Genomic DNA, 23,714 nt, shown 5'->3' with positions numbered 1-23,714 from the left:
AGATAAGGCTCTACAATGGTATTACTCGTTGCCTTCCTATTCTATTACTTCTTTCCAACAACTTGCAAATGCTTTTATTCAACAATTTCAAAACAACATAAGTCCTAAAGTTACTTTGATTGATTTAATGCATTGTAAACAAGGTGTTAAAGAAAAAGTGACTGATTTCATTGGTAGATATAAGCATTTGTGTGCTCAAATTTCTTTTCCAGTACCTGATAATGATATTCAAAGAATCTTTATTTCTAATTTACAAAAAGATATTAGAGAAAAACTTTTGTTTGCTGAGTTTACTTCTTTCCAACAATTGTGTGCAACTCTTCACAATTATCAACTGACTATGAGTCAAATGGAACAAGCAAATCCTATGGCTCCGAGTGATAAGGGTGATAGTAGCCAACAACCATTTGGGAAGTTTAAACTGAACAGAGGGTTCATTAAGTTCAATGAAAACATCATCAACAACAATGTGAATGCAGCATCAGGTGTGCCTCCTATTTCTAAGTTTTTCAAGAAAGAAAGAAAGTTTACTCCTTTGAATGAATCATTGCATAGTATTATGAATAAGTTATTCGAACAAAATGTTCTTACTCTCCCTCCTATAAAGCAAATAGATCCTGCAAAGATTAATCCACCCTATTTTGATAACAAATATTTTTGTCAATTTCATCATCAACCTAGGCATGATACTGAAAAATGTTTTGCTTTAAAGGGTAAAATTCAAGATTTGATTGATAATAATACTATCTTTGTTTCAGGTGTGAATGATAAAGGCAACACATTTGTAGCTCCTCCTAACCAAAATCTTAAGATTTTTACTGATCCATTACCTTCTCATACCTCTAATGTGATTGAGACTAATGATTCCTCTTTCTCACCTGATGATCTTGTGTCTATGACCCCGAATGTGGTTAACTTTGTAGAGCAGCAGAAAATCCCTAAGGAACCTTCCATCACATTTGATTCCACTGAAACTATCAGGGCACCTGATGGTCCTTTATATATAGTTGCAAAAGTCAAGAATACACCTTTTCATGGAGTGCTTATTGATCCTTCTTGTATGGTTAATGTCATTACTGAAGAATTTCTTTTTACTTTGCACTTGAATCAAGTGAACTATGACAAAACAAATGTGGTTGTGAAATTATTTGATGCATTTTCTTCTCCTGCAATTGGTTCTATTACATTACCTATTGAGGTCCATAACAAATCCCTTGATGTGAGCTTTGCTATTATTCCATCATCTGAACAATTTCGTGTGAAGCTAGGCTATCCTTGGCTATCTTCCATGAAAGCTATTGCTTCTCCTATTCACAAGTGTTTGAAATTTCCCCATAATGGTGAAGTTGTTACTGTCAATCATAGTCTCTTTAAACCAACTGAGAGAACTTCTAGCATTCCTATTGATTATTTTTGGCCTAAACAATTTCAATCTCTTCCACCGCGAAGTGATCATCTTTTCAAATCTTATCAAAAGTGGAAAAAAGATATAATCCTATCTCTAAGTGAACCTAGAATACCCAAACTTGATATTCCTATCATTCTTGAGAAGGAATTTCTTCCTTTGAAAGATAAAACTAATGTCTTTCCTCAAGAAGATTCCCAACCCATCCCTATGGATGTGACTATGCCTATGTCTAATAAACTTTCTAAAGGTAGACCTATACCTCCTCGTCATGATGGACTTGGTCTCCTTCCTAAACCAAATATTCCTCCTTTATATGGAGCAGTTCCTCCTCCTTCCTCTTATAGAGAGAAGAGACTTTCCTCTTCTCCTATTATTCAACCTAAGAGACCAAAACCTAAACACCCAAGTGATAAGGATGAGAACATTCCTCCTCCTCAATCTTCTCAACTTCCTACTAAGACTAGATGAAATCGTTCTGCGCGTGAACGCCGACGAAAGCATCGTCTTAGAGCTTGTGCAGCTGCTTCTCAAAATTTGCAATCCCCAAAAACACCTTCAGCTAGTATTATTCCATTTTCTCCTCAGCCGAAAATTGAAACAAAATCTCCTAAACATAAGATGCATGATGGCTTTGATCCTGTGCGAGTTAAAGATCCTATTTTTATAAATCTTGATGATGATATAGATGAAAATGTTATTCATGATGAAAATGTTACTTCTCTTTCTTCTGATAGTGAATATGAATATGTTGATATTGATAACCATTTATCTAACGAATTTTCTAAAGCACTTATCCTAGCTCCTAGACAAGAACAACGTGGCTTGGAACATGAACATAGCCCTTGTTTGGATCTTGTCATATCTCCATCTGTTGTGTTGGATGTTCCTCCTCTAGTGTGTTTCTTGCGTTCCCGAAATATTGATCAGCAAGATTGGGGGGTGGATGACGTGCTAGACTAGTTCATTAGCATAGCAGACTCTCTTCTCCTCTCTTGATCTCTTTTGTTACTTCTTCTATGTGTTATTCTCATTCTTCTATTTGTTGTCCTTAGTGTTGTCTACTTGAGGATGATTCAAAGCATTGAGATCTCTTTTGGTCTCTCTCATGTTGACTCAAAAGACACATGTGTTCCCTTCTTCTAGGTGACCTTCCTTGATTGGGGAATGAAGAACAATTGTGCATACATACATATGATATACATGAATTATCATACAGCATACTGACCCCAAGGAAAGCGAAGTCGCCTTGTGCTTTGTGTTTTGTGTCTATTATCCTTGGGTTTATCTCACACTTGGGGGCTAAATCTTTGTGATAACATGTTCCTTTCCCTTCTCATTTCTTAGGTGTATCACTACCTTAAAGCAATCACCCCTGATGAGGCGTGTGCAATCGCTTTAACGTAGGGGGCATACACTCCGTTCATATCTCTTCAAGATACTTGAAAATTTCTTGGTGAACTTAGCTTTGCCTTGAAAATTTTTGGTATGTTTCTTGCATGACTCATAGTGAGGGAACCTTACTACTGACAGTCATGGTTCTCCCTCGTGATCTTCCCTTTTACTTTGTTAATCAAAGTCGTAAGATCCTTAGTCCACTAGGGGCTTGGTGTATCTTGCCTCCTTGACATGGTGAAAAATTTTCAATGTTGTTTCCTTGTACTTTACCGAAAGTATGGGCATACGCTTATACTCCCACTAAAGTGGGGGCTAAATGTAGCATCGTAAAATTGTGACACTTGCAATTTCGACTGCATTTGGGTCTTCACAATGGCGGCGCAATGTTGAACCTGAATGGAGACCCTGAAACCTGTTTATGACATCAAAATCTGCATTTTTCTGCACCTTGGCCTGATCCTCCTTGCACCCTGCTATCCCGGGAGGTGGGACCATGGCACCCAGTGCCCTAGTCCCTTGCCCTATTTTGGGCCCGGTCTCTTGTTGGGCATCGGGTCTTCAAGTTTGCAATTTGGAAAATAATGTTCCTAGGTCGGCCTAAGGTCAGAAAAATCAGTCTCCTGACCCTAATTGACAAGTATATAAGCTACATTTCCCCTCCCGAAAAAAGGAAGGAAAAAACAGCTATGTGTAAGAGGCAGAAGCGATAGGCAAACATTCAAACATTCAAACATTCAAGCATCCCTTCAAGCAATTGAGCATTCTAGGTCTCCATTCAAGGCTAGGTGTTGCATTCAAGACAAGGATTCAACCATTAAAGAGGAGATCACTTACAACATACAACATACAACATCATTACACCTTCGCATGTAAGAATACAAACATTCTTACAACAAGGTATCAGTGCTTGATTACATTACAAACATTTACATTTACAGCATTCTCATTTCTTGGTTAATTCCAAAACTGGGGTTTGACCTAAAGGCAAACCCCTAATCCCTAACCCCCCAATCGTCCTCTTTTTTCTGTGTGTAGGTTGTAGGTACGTGGCTATAATTGAAGATCTGGAATCCTTGTGCAGAGACGAACAGATCCCCCTTCGTTTCACGGATTTTTCGGAGGATTGTGTGCACTCCGGGAGCCATCATCCTGACAACTTTCACTCAAACTAGCAGGACAGCATCGTCTCAACATTTTACTGCTAATTTCAGGTCTGTAGCTTCATCCCGTGTCCCAATCTCCATCTACAAGAGAATCTTTCTTACTTTTACATACATTCCTAGTTCAATCCTTCTATCTACATTCTTTACAAAAGAGGGTATCCTTGTTGTCTCAACCCCTTGAAACTCATTTAGAATCTAGTCTTGCATTGTGTGGGATTGGATCTTGTGGGTTTCAACCCCTCTTTTGAATGTAAAGTCTCTCCTAAGTGAAAACCATCAATCCTAGTGACCTCCTTTCTCTCTCCATGGAGTGGGGGAACACCTAGGGTTCGATTTTCCGCTTTACATAATTAAATTAAGATTTTATTAATATACCCTTCTACTATCTAAGTCATTTAATTAAATTTATATTTAATTAAATCCCCCTTCTAGCCCATTTAATTAAATTTACATTTAATTAAATCCCCCCACTTCCAAAATCCTACAAATGCAAGTTGCAACCACAATTGAAATAAATTAATTTTATTTTAATTAAATTCTACTTTCCCTACCCACTTGCATTTTCCTACATCTCTCACTTGCCTCTCTAACCCCCCTTCTAGATTCTTCTAATCACTTCTAAATTATCCTAACCCATCCCCTAAATATTGTCACATCCCTAAGCAAAGGGAAGTCACTTCTCAAACCCTCAAAGTCTTTAGAAACCATTAAAGGCTTTATGTCTTCAACAAGTTAACCTTGAAAGTCTTCCAAACCATTAATGGTTAACTCAACCCTCTTGCATTATTAGAGACCTTCTCTCTAACTCTACCCTCATCTAACCCAAGGGTCTCATCAAGCATTCATTGCTTTGACCATGGTTATTCTTTTAACCCTTGCACAAGATTTTATCCTTTGGCTAAAAGCTTTATCCAATGGATAACCTTAACCTAACGTTAACCCTTACATCCTAAGATAACCATGAGGTCTTCTCAAGCATTTAATGTTTCTTACATCCCCTCTCAAGCAGTCTTATGTTGACAATTGTTACCATTTCATTGGTGAAAATTGTAAACATGGATTGATAACTTTCAATCCTGGCCCTTGATAAGATCATCCAATCCTGAACATCCATTGCCCTATTCTTCCTATAAATAGAGCTCTCATTCCTTCATTTTCATAATCCAAGTTTCATGCATCTAATCTATACTCATTTTTATAAAGCATTTAGTCTCTCTTTGAATAGAAATAATCTAATAAATATTTTAGAAGTATTTATATTATCATAATAATCATATTAAGCTAGTGTATCATGTTAATATAGTTCTTTTACTAATCCTTTTATATTATCATCATATACATGCTAGTTTAAATCATATTGGTTAATATCATGCACATTTAGGATTGCATTCATGTTAGATTGATCAAGTATCCCTCATTCTCATGATTGTCATCCCTAAGTCACTTTGCTCAGTGATCTGAGAGCAAAGGCATTGACTTGAGGGGTCTTGTGAGATAGATAATAATGGAACATTCCTTGGGAAGTTGAGTTATTCCATATAACTCCATAACTTGCACCAGAGTCCCATTGGTGTGTGGACTAGTCATTAAATTCGTATTTTCCATTTCATCACACCACTTTTCCCGCACAAATTTTTGGCGCCCACCGTGGGGCATAACCCCATTTATCAAATCATTTTTGATACAAGACTAACATTGCAGGTACATGGAAAACATGAATTAGCGCATTGGTACCATCCTTTAGTGCATTTGGTCTGCCTTCTGGCGCATACCGCCCACTGTTTAGCGTGTTGGACCCAAACCTTAGTGCATTTCACAATAACTTTAGCGCATAACACTTTTTTTGATTCCCAATAAGCATCAACACTTTGAAACATCAGTCCAGTACATCCATACAACAGTGTAGTGCATCCGGGTCTTTTGTTAGCGCATTAGTGCGATTCTGTAGCGCATAGGGTTTGCATATTAGCGCATAACAAACACAAAGGGAAAAACATAGTTGTAACTGATATAGAAACTTAGGCTTTTAGAAGTCCACCTTGAAAAACTCTTCTTTGCTAACTAGTGTTTTGATTGCAGGTCACTAACATCTATTTTGTAGGATTTGGAAGATTTATCTTTTTACTATTTTAGGCATTTGATTAGTTTTTATGTTTTTAACTTTGCTAAGTGAGTTATTTGAAATTTTTCATTTTCCTTATTGGTAAAAATTAACTCATTTTCCTTTTGGGTTATTTAAAAAGAACAACAACAACAAAAATCTCCAATCTTTCTTTCATAGGGAGAACAACAATTTATTTGGGGATTTAAAAAGAATAAGACAAACTTTACTTTTGCAAAATATAAAACAAATCTCACCATCCTTTGGTGTTTAAAAGGATCCACTTTATTTTTTTCGCATAAGTTAAAGAACCTCACTTCCAAATTCTAGATAAAGTAAAAGAGGGAAATCCTTCCCCTATCGAAACTATTTTTGTTGACCATATCGAAGAATTTGTTTTGTTGACCAGGATTTCTTTACTTATATCAAAAAAATCACTGATTTGAGAGTTAAAAAGAACACCATGCCTTTTTTGGAGCAACATCTCCCAATAGAAGTTAGCAAATCACTGAATTTAAGGGTTAAAAAGAACCATTTTGTGCCTTGTCTCGAAAGTGGAAGGTATATGCTCTCCCCTTAACTAGGTGACCAAAAAAACCAAACCACTCTTAAGCTTTTTGTAATTCAAGCATTTACATCCTTTAGCAGGCCTGCACTCCCAAGTTGCTCTTAGAGCACCATTTAAATGGTCAGTGAGAGGGGAACGACTTTATTGCCAAGTGTTACAACCCACTATAATCAAAAGTGGAGGATGACGAAAGTCCCGTCAATAGTTTTTCTCAACGATTAGCCTTCCCCCAGTATCTTTAAAGATATGTAAAGCCTTTGTTTTAAAGGTTGGGAAGCCTCCCAAGGGAGTTTATCACTGAAGACTGAACGGAAGCCTAATTACAAACTTTAGAAATAGAAACCTTGAGCCGAGTCAGTATCCAAACATTAGCAATATCATAGTGCAAGGGTGGGGAAGAATCTGCCCCCAAGATCACTCACCATATATCTCCCAAGATAACTACCCAATTGTGAAGCAATTCACTTTGGGTTAATTTCTGGCAAAAGGCAAAAAAATGGGTGCCCCCTAAGGGTGACATGGTTGTTTGAGCTGATGGAGTATCAAGACTAGTGGGCTATGATATTGTTGATGACCTTTGAATAAAGAGTCTGTCTGAATTGTCTTATTTGTATCCAAACCAGTGAAAACATTGGGGATTTGAACACATCCTCACAAAACATACACTCTCTGTTTAGCATAGGAAAAAATGGTTGTCTCTTTCATGTTGTGTCTTCATTTTATAATTTAGAAAATCATCCATCAAAATTAAACAAGTGTTGAAAATTTCCAAGAAAAACCAAAAACAGAACAAACAGAGCAGTTTAGCGCATAGGAGCAATCTACTAACGCATCTAGATCACACTTTAGTGCATACAAGCTGAAACTTAGTGCACTCATTCTTAAAAATAGAGAATAACAGTCTGAAAATTTGGAAAACTTTTCACTAGCGCTCTGAGACACCATATTAGCACTTTGAAGCATCAGCCTAGCGCATTAGGGGCAAACTTGATGGGGTTCCCTAGCTTGCTCACACTTCACCTAGTTGGTGTTGCTCAATTCCACCAACTCACCAAGCCTATCTATTTTCTAATACCTCCAAGTCCTTCTCAACCTCTTCTAGGTCTTGCTTCTTGTCCATTTCAAGGTGTTTTCACTAGGAACCCTACCAATTCACAATGTTCCCCATGGGCTCATTAAGGTTGTCTTGGCTTCAACTTGTCAATTTGACCTCCTACTATTATGAGTTGATGCAGAGGTGTGGAGGTGGCTTCTAACATTATTTTAATACCTTTTGGGTCCAATTTAGGCTTGCTTTCATTTCCTTCCTTACCGATTTCACCATTTTGCCTAGAAAAGGGCTACAAGGAATGAGCCCCAATTAGGCCTCCAAAATCTGGTTTTCTAGGGCTTGGAGGAAAATGGTCTAAAGGACACTACAATAAGGTTTTATATTATTCAATTTTATACCTATCCCCAAGATATTTAGGTGGTTTTGGTTTCTCAACCCACCGTACAATGCCCTAACCTAAAAATGAGGGTTTTGAAGGGTTTTTAGGCCTCCTAACCAGCAGTGACTGGTCTAGTTTGGAAAATGAGCATCAAATTTTTTTTCAAGGATTCCCCTTGCATAGAAAACTCTTTATGAACTTTATGGACCCCTCCAAAAGGTTATTTTATGGTCTTGCATCCAACCCTGCACTTTACACTCCAAATTCACCATGTCTCCTCTAGCTAGGTTGCTCCTGGACTCGCCTAGAAGAAGGTGACAGTTGTATCAAAATTCATCTCCAGAACTTGTCCCTACATATGTACACTATAGAAGTGGTTTCCTTCCATTTCCCAATAGGCCATGATGGTATCACGAAGGGAATTCATGGGGCAACCATTTTACACAAAAGAGCTATTTACAAGCCAAAACTGGGTATTTGCAAACCAAACTAGGAAAATACCAACACACACTACCTAGAAATATTGAAATGAATAAAAAGACTCAGAAATGTACCAAATAAACTCAATCCATTTTTGTATCAATGGATTCAATCCATTAGTATTCACAATATGAGCAAAATAAGCCAAAATGATGTCAAACAGTCCGACAATGAGTAGTTTCAGATTGTTGAACTTACAAAAACAAAACTCCAAACTTGGTAAATATGAAAGAGAAGGTTTTTATAGTATTCCCCATGTGTGGAGGAATTATAAGGCATTAATCTATCCCTAACTCCATCGCTAAGCAATTTAGGACAAAAATTGTCATGACAACTTTCAAAAGTTGTCATGACAACTTTTTGCAACTTTGCACTTTTTGCACTCTTTGCCTTTTCAACCTATGAAACCTATTCTAAGTCATTACTCATGACTTTTAAAGAATTTATAAGACTATTTTAACCCTCCCTAATGCTTATACCAATTTTTGACACTTTTGACCATCAAGAAGGTCAATTACCTACTCAAACCACTACTTATGCATAAAATGCAAACCTAGGAAGAAGTAACTCAATCTAGGCCTACATTTTACTCATCACACTCACTCTTGGACCCTCCCAAAGTCCTTATTCAATATCTAACTTGGCTAAGGTCAGTACAAGCCAAAAATGAGAAAAACCTCTATGCCTAAGTCCTAGGTGCTCCTGCACCATTCTCCCAAATAAAAGAAAATCATGTCACCTCTTTGGGAATCAGATTTTGATCAATTCTTGGCTTCTTAAACTTTGTCTCAAGTACCTGTGTAGCTTCAGCATCATCCATACCCTACCATTTGATTGGGTGCTCCCAATAGATTTGATGCCTTGTCTTCTTGGCGATCCTTGAACTCAACACCTTCTCGGCCTTTGGATTTGGTCTTGCTAGTAGTTGAAGGTTATTCACATCATCTGATACCTCTGAGTGACTATAATCTGAACCTTGGATTGGTCCCTTGTAGGCAACTAAGTCTACTATGTTGAAAACCAGTGACAATCCTATGTCACTAGGTAAGTCCACCTTGTATGCATTTTCTCTATACTTGGATAGAATGGTATATGGACCCAAGCTTCTCATTTGCAACTTGTTAGGCACTCCTTTTTGTAGCCTTTCTTTTTTTAGGTGTACCATGACAAGATCTCCCACTTCAAACTGAAGGTTCTTCCTTCTTTCATCAACTTTTTGCTTGATTTTTCTTGTGTTCTCCATCAAGACTTGCTTTACTAATTCATGTACCTCCTTCATTGACTGGGCAAATTCTTCTGCATATCCACTTCTTGTTGTTGCACTACCTAAGTCTCTCAACTCCAAAATACCTCTTGGGTGAACACCATAGACCACCGCAAAAGGGCTCTTTTCTGTAGTCCTATTTATTGTGTCATTATATGCATATTCAGCTTGTGAAAGTACTCGATCCCATGTCTAACCATACTCTTTGGTAAGGCACCTCAATAAGTTCCCTAAGTTCCTATTCACCACTTCGGTTTGCCCATCTGTTTGTGGATGGTAGGCTAATCCAAAAGATAGGTTGGTGCCAAGCATTTGCCAAAGTGTCTTCCAAAAATGACTCATGAAATTTGAGTCCCTATCTGAAACAATGCTCATGGGTAAACCATGTATCCTTACTATTTCCTTAAAGAACAAATGAGTTATTTGGCATGCATCATGAGTAGTCTTGAAAGGCACAAAGTGGGCCATCTTACTAAATCTATCTATAATGACATAAATGTTGTCAAATCTCTACTTTTTCCTTGGTAAACCTACTACAAATTCCATACTAATGCACTCCCAAGGTCTATTTGGTATTGGAAGAGGTTGGTATAAACCGGCATTTGAAGAAGTACCCTTGGCCTTTTGGAAAACTATGCAAGTCTCCACATAATTCTTCACATCTTCATTCATTCTTGGCCAATAGTAGTACCTCTAAACTAACTCTTGAGTCTTATTGACTCCAAAATGTCTACTAAGGCTGCCATTATGCTTCTCTTGAATGAGGTTTTCTCTCATTGAGCCTCTAGGCACACAAAGTTTCCCACCTCTAAACAATAGTCCATCTTGCAAAGTAAATTCAAAATACTCATTATGGAAGTGATTTTGGTACTCCTTACACACCTTGTAGGCATTTGAGAAGTCCTCATCCTCTGAGTATGTCTCTAAAACTGTCAACTCATATGCTTCTCAATTGGATTTCTTGGACCGTCAAAAGTCTCCTGCTTAATGCATCAGCAACCTGGTTCAATTGTCCTTTCTTGTACTTGATTGTGAATGTGTAGGCTGGCATGTACTCCACCCATTTCATGTGCTTATGACTGAGTTTGTCTTGTGAGTTTAGAAAACTCAATGTTTGGTTGTCTATATAGACTACAAATTCCTTAGGAAGGAGATAATGTATCCACTTCCTCAAATCTTACACTAAAGCATATAGTTCCAAGTCATAAGAGGAGTAATTCCTCTTTGCATCACTTAGATTCTCACTATGGAAATCTACTGGTCTTTCTTATTGGCTTAGGATAGCAGCTACTACAACATTGCTTGCATCACATTCCACTATGAAAAGTTTCTCAAAACTAGGCAATACCAACATCGGTTGAGTAGCTATCTTCTCCTTCAAGGTTTCAAAACCTCTATTTGCTTGTTCACTCCACTGAAACTTTTCCTTCATTCCACCTCTAATGGTGTCTAACATTGGTGCACATATAGCACTGAATTGCCTAATGAACTTCCTGTAGTACTGAGCTAGTCCATGGAAGTTTCTCACCTCTGTTGTTGACTTAGGAGTGGGCCAATTTGCTATGGCTTCAACCTTGTTGGGATCCATCTTGAGGTTTCCTTGAGACAACACAAACCCAAGGTAAACCAACTCCTTCTTAACAAATTCAAACTTGTCCAAGTTCATGGTTAGCTTTTCATCATACAATCTTTGTAGTACATCTTGCAAATGATTAATACGATCGACCCTATCCTTACTGAAAATGAGAATATCATCTAGATATACCACCACAAATTTATCTATGAAGTCCTTCATCACCTCATTCATGACTCTTGTGAAGGTACTTGGAGCATTGGATAAGCCAAATGGCATTACAAGTCATTCATAAAGACACTCTATAGTCTTAAATGCAATTTTCCACTCATCACCCTCCTTAATCCTAATTTGGTGGTATCCACTTTTAAGGTCAATCTTGGTAAAGTACTTGGCTTCTCCTAAACAATCCATTAGTTCTTCTATTCTAGGAATTGGAAACCTCTATCTGATTGTGATCCTATTTATAGCTCTAGAATCAGTACATAATCTCCAAGTACCACCTTTCTTTGGGGCTAACACGACAGGGACAGCACAAGGGCTAATGCTTTTCCTAATTAGGCCTTGGTCTAAGAGCTCTTGGATTTTCTTCGCAATCACAACATTTTGTTAGCGAGTCATTTTGTAAGCTACCTTGTTAGGTAAGGATGCTCCGGGAATGAAGTCTATTTGATGGATTATGGTTCTTTTAGGAGGTAAGGTGGTTGGTTGTCCATCATTCACTATGCCTTTGAACTTCTTCAACAAGTCTTGAACCTCTATTGGTAAATCTGGCTGCTCTTTCTTGTCTTCCTCTTTAGGCTTCATTACTAGTGCAAACCCTATACCTTCACCTTCCTCTAGTGTCTTCAAGAATTGCTTTTCACTCATCAAAAGAACATTAGGACCTGCTATCCTCTTTTCACTTTCCTCAAGGATAGATTGAATCTTGAAGTGACTCCATCTTTCTTGAATGAGTATGCATTCTTGGCTCCATCATGAATAGCTTGTCTATCAAATTGTCGTGGTCTTCCCAATAAAAGATGGCATGCATCCATGGGTAGGACATCACATAAGACTTTGTCCTTCTACTTCCCAATGGTAAAATCCACCCATGCTTGCTCATTGACTAGGACATGTTGGCCTTTGTTCAACCAAGTGACTCTGTAAGGGTTGTTGTGAGGTATCCTTTGCAATTTGAGCTTACTTACTACCTCTTCTAACACAATGTTGTTTGTTGACCCTGAATCAAAGATCACTTTGTAAACCTTGTCCATAATCTTGCATTTGATCCTGAATAAGGACCTTCTTTGGCTTGGCTCTTCTCTAACCGGTTCTTTGATCAAAGTTCTCCTTATCATCAAGTTATCACCTAACTCTGATTCTAATGTAACCTCTGAAGTCTTGTTGCTTGAAGACTCTTCTTGAAGATAGTTTGCTCTTCTTTCACCACCTTGTGATGATGTTCCCTTCTCTGGACACCTATATGTTGGATGACCAAGTTGGTTGCAATGGTAACACTTCATTGTTGCAAAATATGAGGAACCTCTACCTTGTCCACTAGATCTTCCTCTAAAACCATTGTTGGACCCCCTTCCTCTATTGAATCCTCCTCTACTAGTGCCACTCTCTTGTTGCTCAGTGAGTTTAGACTCTCCTTGTGTTCTTTGTTTAGAACTTCTTCCTCCAAAGCCTCCCCTATGGCCTCTATTGTCTTTTCCTCTACCTCTGCCCCTATTGTTGCTTGAGTCATGTCTTCTTTTTCAGTTTTTCTTCTACCTTAAGGGCAAGTTGATAGGTTTGATGAACTATTTTTGGGCTGATCAGACTGATTTCTTCTTGGATATTCCATCGTACACCATTTAGGTACCTAGCAACCTTGAGACTCTCTTCTTCCACTGCATGAGATCCGAGACTAAGTTTGTGAAACTCCTTCATATAACTACTGACATCAAGGTCTTTTTGCCTTAAGTTTTGTCTCTTCCTATGAATTTGCACTTCATAGTCATCAGGGAGATAGACTTCTTTGACTTTGACTAACATCCCTTTCCAAGAAGAGATGGGTGCTTTGCCTATTTTCTTCCTCTCATCTTGCACAAATTTCCACCATGTGAGAACTGCTCCTCTCATCCTTGACTTGGCTACTTTGACTCTTTGGGCTTCAGTTATGCCTTCACATTCAAAATGGTTCTCAATGCATTCTATCCATTCTAGGACCACTTTTTCCTCCATCTTACCAGTGAACAATGGTAATCCTTCTAGTGATTTACGACTTAAGGCATTCAATGCCTTTAAGAAAGGTTCTTGTTCTAGGATAGGATTAGGTTCAGGCACCTTGTCTATCTCTAACACTTCCTTACCCTTCCCTTTTGCTCCTTCAACCTTTACCAACACTTCATCTGCCTTGGTTTCAATCTCACCAAGCTTACTCTCCAATTCAAGCAACTTCTCTTTCACGAGTCTATTCTCTTCCTCCTAATAATCCACTTTATTTGCCAACTCTGCATTGGTCACCATGTTTTTGTCTCCTATAGATTCCACTGAGGACATCTACTCACCTAGCCCAAATCTTATAGGCTTTGATACCAATTTGATGGGGTTCCCTAGCTTGCTCACACTTCACCTAGTTGGTGTTACTCAATTCCACCAACTCTCTAGGCCTATATATGCTCTGAAACCTCCCATTACTTTTCAATATCTTCTAGGGTTTTCTTCTTGTCCATTTCAAGGTGTTTTCTTCAAGTGTTTTCACTAGAAACCCTACCAATTCACAATGTTTCCCATGGGCTCATTAAGGCTATCTTGGCTTCAACTTGTCAATTTGACCTCCTACTATTATGAGTTGATGTAGAGGTGTGCAGGTGGCTTCTAACATTATTTTAATACCTTTTGGGTCCAACTGAGGTTTTCTTTCATTTCCTTCCTTACCGATTTCACCATTTTGCCTAGAAAAGGGCTACAAGGAATGAGCCCCAATTAGGCCTCCAAAATCCGGTTTTCTAGGGCTTGGAGGAAAGGTCCAAAAGACACTACAATAAGGTTTGATATTCTTCAATGGTACACCTATTCCCAAGATATTTATGTGGTTTTGGTTTCTCAACCCACCGTACAATGCGCTAACCCAAAAATGAGGGTTTTGAAGGGTTTATAGGCCTCCTAACCGGCAGTGACTGGTCTAGTTTTGAAAATGAGAATCAAATGGTTTTTTCAAGGCTTCTCCTTGCATAGTAAACTCTGTATGAACTTTATGGACCCCTCTAAAAGGTTATTTTACGGTCTTGCATCCACCCCTACACTTTACACTCCAAATTCACCTTGCCTCCTCTAGCCGAGTTGCTCCTAGACTCGCCTAGAAGAAGGTGACAGTTGTATCAAAATTCATCTCCAGTACTTGTCCCTACATATGTACACTGTAGAAGTGGTTTCCTTCCATTTCCCAATAGGCCATGATGGTATCACGGAGGGAATTCATGGGGCAACCATTTTACACAAAAGAGCTATTTACAAGGCAAAACTGGGTATTTGCAAACCAAACTAAGAAAACACCAACACACACTACCTAGAAATCTTGAAATGAATAAAAAGACTCAAAAATGTACCAAATAAACTCAATCCATTTTTGTATCAATGGATTCAATCCATTAGTATTCACAATATGAGCAAAATAAGCCAAAATGATGTCAAACAGTTCGAAAAATGAGTAGTTTCGGATTGTTGAACTTACAAAAACAAAAATCCAACCTTGGTAACTATGAAAGAGAAGGTTTTTATATTCTTCCAAAAATTTGGAGGCATTCTAGGGAATTGAGCTATCCCTAACTCCATCGCTAAGCAATTTAGGACAAAAATTGTCATGACAACTTTCAAAAGTTGTCATGACAACTTTTTGAAACTTTGCACTTTTTGCACTCTTTGCCTTTTCAACCTATGAAACCTATTCTAAGTCATTACTCATGAATTTTAAATAATTTCTAAGACTATTTTAACCCTCCCTGATGCTTATACCAAGTTTTGACAATTTTGACCATCAAGAAGGTCAATTACCTACTCAAACCACTACTTTTGCACAAAATGCAAACCTAGGAAGAACTAACTCAATCTAGGCCTACATTTTACTCATCACACTCACTCTTGGACCATCCTGGAGTCCTTATTCAATACTTGACTTGGCTAAGGTCAGTACAAGCCAAAATTGAGAAAAACCTCTATGTCTAAGTCCTAGGTGCTCCTGCACCAAAACTGTAGCACTTTGAGTCTAAACATTAGCGTGTATTAAGGACATAATAGCGCGTAACCATCCCGGTCAAATAAAAATTCAAAACTCTAGTTTATCGCATAGCACAGGAAGCTTAGCACATTGGTGACTTTTAATAGCACATCTAGATCACACTTTAGCACATCCAGTCTATGTCTTAGCACATAGGTAAAACTTAGAAAAATAGAGAGCAAAACTGAGCATTTTAAAAAAAATTTATCATTAGTCTCAAATACCATTTTGGATCCTCAGTTGACCTTGCCAAGAAAAACTTGAACCAAAACATCTGAAACAAGTTTCAAACAATCAAGTGAGTCATTCTCAGAATAACATTTGTCAAATCCAAAACTAGCTAGGGATAAAAACTTTATCCTATCAGAATCAGGTAGTATCATCACATTGATCAAAAGGTCCGCCATGTAAAGGATTTCATCAACTAAACATACCTAGTTTAAACTTAAGTCATCAAATTGAGTCTCCATACTAGCAAACTCTTATTCCATATCATTTGACACACTTTGTCGTAGAGGTGAATCTAAACCTCTACTCGATAAAAGTAGGCTTAAAGTTTTCAAACAAAGTATCTCAATCCAAACAAATCAAAGGAAACAATTGATCACTCGTGTATGACCACTTCTCATATTTTGAGAAGAAAAAGTCTTCATCACAAAACTAAGTTGAAGAAATGACAACCCAATTCTCAAAAACTTTCTAAACAAAACAAATTTCTCTACATAAATCATCAACTCTTCAAATCACATCGCACCTTTTTCTGTCATATGCAGTTATATCTTCAAGACAATTCAAACGAATTTGACAAAGAACCATTGAGAAGTAGAGACATTTTCCAAAAATCAGCATTCAATCAAAATTGAATCATGGAGGAAAGATAAACCCCGCTTTCTTCCCAGAAGTTTGCATAACTTATAACATAGCTCGATTTGTACCACCAACCCCCGAACAAGAAGAAGAAGAAGAGTTTGTCCCCTTTGTCATGGAAAGTTTCTATTAGATGCCCATTGTCACTCGCTCTCAACAAAACAAGAAAAGTGAACCACAACCAGAGTCCAGTATGGTTCGAAGATTATCAAACCCATTTGATTATACTGATCTAGGAGAAAAAGAGATCACTGAGGAGGTCCTTCAAGAATGTCAAGACAACCCTTAATTATAAAAACTTATGGAAAGATTCATAGAGGTTAACAAAGAAAAATACATGCTCATGCTAACAAGCAAAGGAGTTAGGATTCCTAAAGACTTCGACACTAAAATCTTTAGGAAAAGGTCTCAGAATTACACTTATCAATAACAATACAGAGAAGAGGAAACACGTGAACCTGAACAAAACATACCAGAACACACCCATACCTGAACTAGCGATAACAAAAGAGAAGAATTGTTTCCTCGGCAAACAAATGTGCCATGGTTTCTCTTACACAACAAATGCAAATGCTGCAGAGACAAATGCAGGACATGCAACAGGGGACCACAGTACGATACTCCTTAAATGAAATTTGTCCTTACCCCTTTGACAGGAGATTGAACATGATACCTTTTCCCCCAAATTCAGATATACCCAAATATGATAAGTATGATGGTAAGAGTGATCCTCATGATCATGTTCGAGAGTTTTGTACCATGAGCCTTGAATTTGCTCATGATGACACTTATTTAATGAGGTTTTCCCAAGAAGTTTGGGAGGGAAAACAATGGAGTGGTTCTCTAAACTTACACCTCCCATCAAATCCTTTGATGAGTTGGTCAATAAATTTATCACGCAATTCTCCTACAATATTCAACACGCAATCACCATGATGGATGTATGTAATATCAAACAAAAAAACAATGAAACATTCATGGTGTTTCTTCAATGTTGGAGACGGATGGTTTCAAGATATCCTTGAGATGTGCCTGAGAAAGAAAAGATGGAAATCTTTATCGACAATCTGAATAGTGAGATGAGTTATCTACTCAAGCTCTAGTGCATACCATCTTTTGTCAAATTAATCAAAAAATGGAATCCAAGTAGAGGAGGCATGTATGAAGAAAGAAACATTGAAGTTCTTCAAATAAGGAACTAATTCATCCAACTCTCATTTTAACAATTAGAACAACAACAACAACAACACCTTAGACAAATCCAGATTCTAGACCAGAAACAAAAATGTTGTTCATGGAGGAGGAGTTGATGCTAATGATATGAAGTCCAAACAACTAGTATTGGCTTTACCAGGTAATCCCTAGGCTACCAAGAATCAAAAGGGTGTTAACCAAGGCACTAACACTTATCTGCCAAATACCAATCAAGGACCTTCAAATCCAAATACCAACAACAATTCCCAAAGCAACAACACAAATCGAGGAACTAATCCAAATCAAAGGGGTAACACCAACAATTTCCCAAATAGATGCATCTACACACCATTGGGACAATCCTTAGAATTAGCATTCCATGAACTCTTGACAAACAAGATTATCACATTACCAGCCATAAATAATTTTGAACCCCAGATCAAACCACCTTGGTGGAATGACTCACACTTATGTGATTTTCATCGAAACAAAGGACATCAAACAAGTGATTGCATGAAGCTTAAAAACATTGTTCAAGACATGATTGATAGAGGTGATTTAATGGTCGATGGTCTCAAAACAAACAGTGATCATGATGCGTTTAAAAATCCTCTTCCAAATTACAACAAGGAAGGAGCTTCATCATCAAACGATACTAGAGGAGCTTGCATGAATCACGTATACAATAATACTATCAATCATATATCGGCAGATGACAACCAAGTAAATGTCATTAAAATCAAATATAAACAAAAACATGAGTCGATCAATGTAACCACCAAAGCTCAAAAATATGTCTTGAAAGGACATTATTCAACAGAAACCATCCTCCCCAAGACTCAGTATAACTTAGTTGATCAACTGTGGAAAACTCCTGCTCAGATATCCATACTCAAGTTACTAAAACTTTCGCCAAAATATAAGGACATCTTGGAACAAGCACCAGTTGAAACAAATGTGTCTCAAGATCTAGATATTGATAAATTTCAAGCCATGGTGGCTCACATGACAAGGCCTCATAATCTCACCTTTTCCAAACATGATAATATCTCCTTGAGCCATCCACATAATACTCCCCTTCATATCGAAGTTTTAGTATAAAAACATCAAGTTAAAAGAGTACTAATAGATGGAGGAGTTGGTCTCAATATCTGTACCTTAAAAATTATCCATGCATTAGGCTTCTCTAAGTAGTCTATTAATCCACACAAAAAGATCACCATCAAGGCAAATGATGATGAAGAAAGATCATCCAAGCGAACAATAATATTACCTATTCAAGTAGGACCGATACAAAGGGACACTATGTGCCAAGTCTTAGACATAGACTTGACATACAATATTTTATTGGGTCATCCTTGGATACTTGAAATGCAAGTAGTACTGTCAACCTACCATCAGTATGTCAAATTCCCATTTAATGGACAGGAGATTTCCATATCAGCAAATAATAACCCCTTTCAACATTGCAATGCTATGGGAGTAGCCGAAGACAGCTTGGTTCCACATAACATGGAAGCGAAAACTTCCTCAGCATTAGATCATCATCAAGAAAAGCTCAAATCTCTATCCATGTATTTTAAACAAAAGATGAAAATCAAAGAGCAAGTCATGGGAGAATACTCTTTCAAACCCATGTGTCTAACCAAATTACCAACAAAGCCAAAAACTCACGAGCAGCCTTCTACATCGACACATCAAGCAACACAGCCCATCACCAAGTTTGATGGCAAATTTATCCAATTGGGCAGACTAGCACATGAATCAGAAGAGAAAGACATCCTTAGATGGCTATAGGACCTATGTGAAAGCGTCAAGAAGGCATTATAGAACCATTGGACCCTCCTTCATATTTTTCTAGAGACAAAACAAGACTGGGATATGGACATGGTCTACCCCCAAGGCAAAAGAACAATAAATATCAAAAACCTCAGTGGAAAGCAAAGAAGAGATACAAGGAGGACTCATGGAAAGAGGCACTACATGAAGCAGCAGAAGCAATAAAGAAAGAGCGAGAACACCAGGAAAAAGAGAAACAACAAGAGGAGTTGGCCATTCAATGAGAAGAATCATCTTATGAGGAAGTACACCATGTCCAAGAACCTATTCAAAACAAGGCAGAATCACCTCCTAAAGAAATTACTACTCCCCAAGGTGAAACAGCATATGAACAGATGCAAAGAGTACAAGCAAGTTCTGATTCAAAATTAGAGAAAACTACCAGATTGGTATTAATTATCAAGGATCTCTTTTCACCTTACAACATACCTGTCAACAACACTGAAAGACTCTAGGACAATACTTATGAAACTAATTCTAATGACTATGAATGGGTCAGTTTTTCAAATATTACTGAAGATATACCTGAAGGTGTTATTCATACACCCCTTTCTCAAGAAGGATAAGGCACAAAGTCTAGACTACTTGAATTTGGTATGCAACATATCTACGAAGCTAAGGAAAACAAGAAGTGACACTATGAGCAAGTCTACACAGAAGATGATACCATCAAAGACCTAGACAATATCATTAACTTAAATAATATCCTAGACAACCTTAATTATACCTCTATCATGACACTTACCGCAGCTGACCTCGACCCACCCAATGACTCTTTACCACTTGTATTTCCTGATCTCATAGACTGGGATGAACCTGAACACCATGACTTACCCATATTTCTAGATGATGAATCCATTATCCATTACCTATGTACAGTCAATCCGGAAATAGACTCTAACAGCAAAAAAAATAATGATATCTACAATCAGGAAGGTGCCAAGTCTCTCAGTCGCAAAAATGAAAGAAATAAAGGATCTAATGCTCAAAACCAGTCAATGGCAGCATTAGATCATACAAAAGTCAAAATAAAGGACGCATCTAAGGGTGAAAACCTTTTTAAGGCACCTAAGGATGGGAGACTTGACACTCTTCCTGAACACTATCAAGAGAGATCGCCCATATTGATTGAGCCCACTCAATCAATCAACATTGGTATAGAAGAAGCAGCTAAAAACATACACCTAGCAGAGTCTCTAACAGAAGAAGAACAACCCAAATTTATCAGATTCTTCAAAGAAAAGCAAATCAATTTTGCTTGGTCCTATGCAGATATGCCTGGAGTAGATCCACACAATCATGCATCATTTATCTATTGCTCCAGGAGCTAAGTCAGTCAAGCAAAAACTAAGAAAAATGAATCCACATGTAGCACTAATGGTCAAAGCTGAACTAAAGCAATTATTAGATGTCAGATTCATTTGACCTATAGAGTATGCTGAATGAATTTCAAACATTGTGCCAGTTTCAAACCAGATGGAAGCATCAAAATATGCACAGATTTTAGGGATGTTAACAAAGCCTATCCAAAGGATGACTTTCCTTTGCCCAGCATCGACATAATTGTAGACCTCATAGCAGCCCATACAATGCTATCATTAATGGATAGTTTCTCTAGCTATAATCAAATCAAGATAGCTCCAGAGGATCAAGATAAAATAGCATTCACCTATCTGTGGGGCACATATTGTTGGAACATCATGCCTTTTGGCTTGAAAAATATTGTGGCAACTTATCAAAGAGCAATGACGACAAGCTTTCATGATATGATACATACCTTCATGGAGGACTATGTGGATGATTTACTGGCTAAGTCATTTACCCGAAAAGAACACCTGGGCATATTAGATAAAATCTTTCAAAGATTGGAGAAATTTCAAGTCAGGCTAAACCCTAAGAAGTGTGTCTTCAGGGTAACATCATGCAAATTATTAGGCTACATTATATCAGCCAAGGGCATTGAAGTAGATCCAGCAAAGGTACAGGCCATCATGGAGATGCCACCTCCCAAGAACATTAGCCAACTCAGATCTCTACAAGGACGGCTCCAATCAATTAGGTGATTCATAGCCCAAATAGCAGATAAAAGTCTACCATTCAATCATCTGCTACATAAGAACATACCATTCAGATGGGAAGCCAAGTGTGCATAACCATTCTATCAAATCAAACAATATCTAATTAATCCACCAGTTCTAGTACCACCAATAGCAAAAAATCCGCTCATCCTCTACATATCAACAACTGACATATCATTGGGGGCACTGTTATCACAAGAAGATCAAGAAGGCAAGGAACGAGCTATATATTACATCAACAGGACATTAAATGGCTATGAGCTCAATTGCACATTCATTGAGAAGGCCTTCTTAGCTGTGGTCTTCACCTCTCAAAAGTTTTGAAATTACATGCTAGCTCACACAATCAAGCTAGTAGAAAAAATTGATCCTCTCAAGTATTTACTCAGCAAAGAAGCTCTTACAGGAAGATTAGCTAAATGGGTCATGATTCTCAACGAGTTTGATATCCACTACATAGAGTGTCAGAATATCAAGGGACAAGTAATTGCAGATCAACTAGCTAAAGCACCACTACCCAATAAGCAACCAATGAAAGTGGAATTTCCAGACAAAGATGTCCTTACTATTACACCCAAACAATGGACCTTGTATTTTGATGGTTCCTACACTCAACATGGCTTAGGTGTTGGCATCTTGTTCATCACTCTTGAATAGCACACCATACCAAGATCATATAGACTCATGTTTCCATGCACAAATAACATCGCTGAGTATGAAGCACTGGTCATAAGAATCAAAATGGTCGTGGAATGGAGAAACACAGAATTAAAATTCTATGGAGATTCCCAACTAATTATAAATCAGATCAACAATGAATATCAGACAAAAGATGACAAGTTGCTTCCATACAAAAGAATTGTGGATGACTTCAAAAAGTACTTTGTACACATCACCTTTGAGAAAATACTAAGGTTGGACAATAGAGTAGTTGATGCAATGGCTACTATCGCTTCACTACTACAAATTCCAGAGCAACAGAGTCATTATGAGTTTTTGGTAGAGCAACTATTTTCCCCAGCCTATGATAATTTTGTATCCCATGTTATCTATGCCTTAACCGATTTAAACTCTCTGTTATATTGAACAATCTATGAATATCTTAAAACCAATACCCTACCCATTGACCTATCATGTAACCAAAAACACAAATTTATCTGGCAAGCCGCCTGGTATACCTTAACTGTTGATACCCTTTACCATTGAGGTCTAGATGGTACTCTTCTTTGTTGCCTTGATTGTAATAAATCTAACTTTTCTTTACATGAGCTTCATGAGGTTATTTGTGGCACACATTCAAGTGGTCCTACTCTCGCTAAAAAACTGCTGAGAATGGGGTATTACTGGCCAACAATGGAAAAGGACTCTTATCACTTTGCAAAAAAATGTCCTAAGTGCCAAATCCATGCCAATCTTATCCATGCACCAGCACAAGAATTTCAGCCATTTACAACATCTTGGCCTTTCTGTCAGTGGGAACTTGATTTAGTAGGAAAAATACATCCTTTCTCTTCAAATGGACACAAGTTCATAATCACTGCGATAGAGTATTTCACAAAATGGATCGAAGCAGTCACACTGACCACTATAAATGGAAAACAAGTTGCCTCATTTATTCTCAATTATTTTATTTGCAGATACAACATTCCCAGTTCTATCATCATAGACAACAGGCGTCCTTTCAAAAATCAAGATGTGCGAGAACTCTGTAAACAATTCAAAATCCAATGTCGTTTCTCTACACCTTACTACCCACAAGGGAATGGTCAAGTAGAGGCATCAAATAAAACAATATTGAAAATCCTAAAGAAGACAGTAAATGATGCAGGAAAGGATTGGCATGTACAACTCAATCTGGCACTTTGTGCCTATAGGACTAGTATCTAGACACCTATAGGGGCTATACCATATTCATTGGTGTATGGATCAGAAGAAATTTTACCTCTTGAAGTAGAGATTCCATCACTCAGAGTATCTTTGAAAGGCCTCATTCTAGATGAGGAGTATCAGGTCAATAGATTGCAAGAACTAGAACTTCTGGATGAAAACTGACAATATGCCTATAATCACCTCAAAGCATACCAATAGCACATGTGCAGAAGCTACAA

This window comes from Cryptomeria japonica, chromosome 11 (assembly GCF_030272615.1).
Source record: "Cryptomeria japonica chromosome 11, Sugi_1.0, whole genome shotgun sequence".
Lineage (NCBI taxonomy): Eukaryota > Viridiplantae > Streptophyta > Pinopsida > Cupressales > Cupressaceae > Cryptomeria > Cryptomeria japonica.
This window is presented reverse-complemented; position numbering follows the sequence as displayed.